The sequence below is a fragment of the Cervus canadensis genome, chromosome 26, assembly GCF_019320065.1.
Source record: "Cervus canadensis isolate Bull #8, Minnesota chromosome 26, ASM1932006v1, whole genome shotgun sequence".
Taxonomy (NCBI): domain Eukaryota; kingdom Metazoa; phylum Chordata; class Mammalia; order Artiodactyla; family Cervidae; genus Cervus; species Cervus canadensis.
The window spans coordinates 30873355-30877654 of NC_057411.1; positions in this window are offsets into that span (position 1 = coordinate 30873355).

Here is a 4300-nt window from a genome sequence, read left to right on the forward strand (position 1 = left end):
TCTAGGGGCAATTTCCCTCACATGTTCCCTCACATTTTCCTCACATGTAATGGAAAGTTTTACTATTCAGTTTTCTTTCCAACTTCTATTCCTAAGTATCCCTTACTTATTTTACCCTTTCCTCTCAAGTACTGTTTCCTTCTCTTTCTTGTACTTTTACCCTTAATTTTTTCTTCATTGTTATTCTTTTATCTCAAAAATATATGAAAAGGAAAGACTCATCGGATCCCACAGAAACAACTCAAAATGTCCCTGAGAGTGCTAAAGGCTGTAGATCTAAGTCAGAAGTGCTGTTTCCCAATTAATTTTAAGGAAAAGTTTTACAAGATGTTTCAGAACGATTGCCTTTCTCCATGCAGTTTGTGCCAGTAGGCTGAAGATGGAGAATGGACCTTAGAAGAGGTCTGAGGCCAAATACATTTACCTAACCCCAAGACACATGTCTGTCTGTATTTTTAGACCGATGATTTCAGAAATATCACTTCTGTTTTGAATCTATTTCGTAATGGCCAATTTTGCTTATTCATGTGTGTTTAAACTTGAGGTTTGTGCTGTGTGTATTTGAGACTCAAGCTGGCATATCTCCTGGAAAAGAAGGGATGACTCCTTTCCAGAGAAGAAAAGAGAGAGCCTGACATTTTTTGCTGAAGGTCTTTGGCACTAGACAGAAATTTCTATTAGTATCAAACTGCTGTAGCTCTGAAAGGCTTTTAGTCCCCACCTTCCTTTTAGAAGAGACATTGTCAGCTTAAAATTAATTACTAAAATGTGAAACAAATCAAAAGACAAAACAAATCAGGCTGTTAAGACAAACATTAAAAATCAAATTATGCTCTCAAAATAGGCAATTTACAGCTTGGAAGGGTAATTGGCAAACCTGAAATGCATACAAATAGTCGAAATTACTGACTCAAGTGGTATATTACCTATTGGAGGGTATAATGTGACAATGACTCTTGAAGAAGGGTAGAGATTCTATCATTTTTCATGATTTACCAGCAAAATATGGTATAATACTCTGTTTAAAAGAGTCTGAAGGAGGATTAAATTGAAGAAAGAGCTTTGGCTGAAAGAGAAATGGATGTTGAAGCTATATGTCAGGAAGAAGCATGGATTGGTTTTAAATTTTTACAATCCAGTGTTAAATGAACACTTTCTCTGGAGGCAACCGCTGACCACAGTATTTCAGTAAATCATTTAAATAGATTTACCTTACTGGTTTTGGAAAATAGGACAAGAAGCACCCAGTCTGACAGCTGAGCTATCAAATGTGGTGTTTAAAATCATCTCAGGGATAAAGTTCCAATAACATTTACATGTTTTTTCACCAAATCCCACTCAAAATTCTAAAACAAAGAAGTCATTTTATGCAAATCTAGGCACTTTCATATTTGCAACATATTCCTTTGTACATTGGAGAAAAAAACAAAACAATTGTTCTCTTGAAATGGCAATGTTTACCATTTTGACAGCAGCAATGTGAGGCAGGAGACAGCAGTCAAAGATGGCACAGAGCATGATTTTAAGTATCAGGACCAGGGCCAATCTCTGTGTGTTTCTGATAGATATTATTTTTATTTGGGGCCTCCTACCTATTCTGTTAGCTCTAGTCCACTGTTATCTTCTAACTTTGGATTTTTTTTAACCATGTCACTGAATATCCCCTTTTCAGGGCATACGTTTTTCCACCCTGCAGACAGGTTCAAGTCACAATCAGATTTTCTCAGCTTGGGCTTGTGAATAGTCTTATGATTAGTAAAGTCACTAGTTTTCATATGTGTTTGACATAACCTAGACCAGAAGAGAGTTTTTTTTTTTTAACAGCTTTGTTGAGATATGACTAACATGCAATGAACTGTCCATATTTTAAAGATACAGTTTAAAAAGTTTTGACAAATGTTTACATCTGTGAAACAATCTTTACAGTCCATATTAAGAATGTATCATATCACTCTCAAATTTTCCTGGTATCTCTTTCAAATCCTTTCTTTTCATTCTTCTCACTCCTTCTCACCAGGAAGCCACCAAAAAAGTCTTTATTGCTGTAGATTAGTTTGTTGTTTCTACAGTTTGGGGGATTCCCTGCTGGCTCAGATGGTAAAGAATCTGCCTGCAGTGCATGAGACCCAGGTTCATTCCCAGGGTCAGGAAGATCCCCTAGAGAAGAGAATGGCAATCCCCTCCAGTATTCTTGCTTAGAGAATCCCATGGGCGGAGCAGCCTGAAGGGCCACAGTCCATGGGGTCACAAAGAGTTGGACACAACTGAGTGAGTAAGCACATCACATCATGTCTAGAGTTTTATATAAACAGAACCATACAGTGGACGGACTTCCTGGGTGGCGCTAGTGGTAAAGAACCTGCCTCCAATGCAGGAGACATAAAGAGATGCAGGTTAGTTCCCTGGGTCAGGAAGACCCCCTGGAAGAGGACACAGCAACCCACTCTAGTATTTTTGCCTGGAGAATCCCATGTAAAGAGGAGCCTTGCAGGCTGTAGTCCATAGGGTTGCAGAGAGTCAGACCTGACTAGAGCAACTTAGCACACACACATACAGTGGATGCCCTTGTCTTTTCTGGGTTCTTTCTGCATAATTATTTTGAGATTTATCTATGTTGTTTTGTGTATCACTGCTCATTCCTTTTTATTGAATGGCATTTTGTTACATGAAAATACCATAGTTTGTCCATCTGTTCGTCTGTCAGTGTATACTTGAGTGGTTTCCAGTTTTGGACGATTAAAAATAAAGCTGCTATGAACATTTATGTACAGTTCTTTCTATTGATGTATGCTTTCTATTCTCTTGGAAAATATCTAGAAGTGGAATTATTGGATCAAAAACAGTTATTTTTAACTTTTTAAGAAACTGACAAACTGTTTTCCAAAGTAGTTTTTACCACTTTACATTTCCATCAGCAGTGTATGGAAGTTCCAATTTCTCTATATCTTCTCCAAGACTTAGTATGATCTGATTTTAAAAATTTTTAAATTTTAGCCATTTTAATTGGTGTGTGGTGGTAGTTTGTAAAAGTCCCTCAGTTGTGTCTGACTCTTTGCAACCCCATGGACTACATAGTCCTTGGAGTTCTCCAGGTCAGAATACTAGAATACTGGAGTGGGTAGCTGTTCCCTTCTCGAGGGGCTCTTCCCAAAGCAGGGATCAAACCTAGGTCTCCTGCATTGCAGGAAGATTCTTTTCCAGCTGAGCCACCAGGGAAGCCCATGAATACTGGAGTGGGTAGCCTATCCCTTCTTCAGCAGATCTTCCCACCCCAGGAGTTGAACCGGGGTATCCTACATTGCAGGTGGATTCTTTTTACCAGCTGAGCCACCAGGGAAACCCGTGATGGTAGTTTAGCGTTGCTGTAATTTGCATTTTTCTACTGATTAATCATTTTGAACAGCTTTTCATGTTCTTATTTGACATTCTTATATTTTCTTTAATAATATGGCTGTTAAACCTGTTGCCCATTTTAAAATTGGATTGTTGTCTTATTGTTGCCTTTTGAGAGTTCTTTATATATTCTGGAAGCATGTTCTTTTATCGTAGATATGCTTTGCAAATATTTTCTTTCATTCTCTGGCTTGCTCTTTGTTCTCCTAAAGCTGTCTTCTCAAGAACAGAAATTATTAATTGTGATGAGATCCAAAATATCAATTTAATTTTTCTACATCACTCTTTTTGCATAATATTGAAAAAATTTACCCAAAGTGAAGTTTCTCTGATGGCTCTAGTGGGAAAGAATCTGCCTGCCAGTTAGGAAACCTGAGTTCAATTCCTGGGTAAGGAAGATCCTCTGGAGAAGGTAATGGCATGCCACTCCACTATTTTTGCCTGGGAAATTGCATGGACAAAGGAGCCTGTTGGTGTACAGTCCATGGGGATGCAAAGAGTTGGACATGCCTGAGCAACTGAGCACAAAAAACAAAGGCACAGAGATTTTTCACTTAAGTTTTCTTCTTAAAATTTAATCATTTGCAGTTTTACATTCAAGTCCATAATTTGTTTTTAGTTAATTTGTGTGTGTGGTATAAGGTAAAATTTGAAGGTTTTTTGTTTTGTTTATTTGTTTATGGATGTCTAATTATATCAACACCACTTGATAAAAAGACTGTCCTTTTCTCCCCAAATTGCCTTCTTAGCAGAGTTCCTAATGAGAACTCACAGCCAAAAAATATTCACTAAATAGTATCCACATTATAGCATAAATCTTAGAGTATAAAAGAAGTGTTTATAGGTCTACTGTGTAAGAATAAGTTTAACTTGACCGTCAAAAACTTCAACAAGTGTTCTCTAGCAT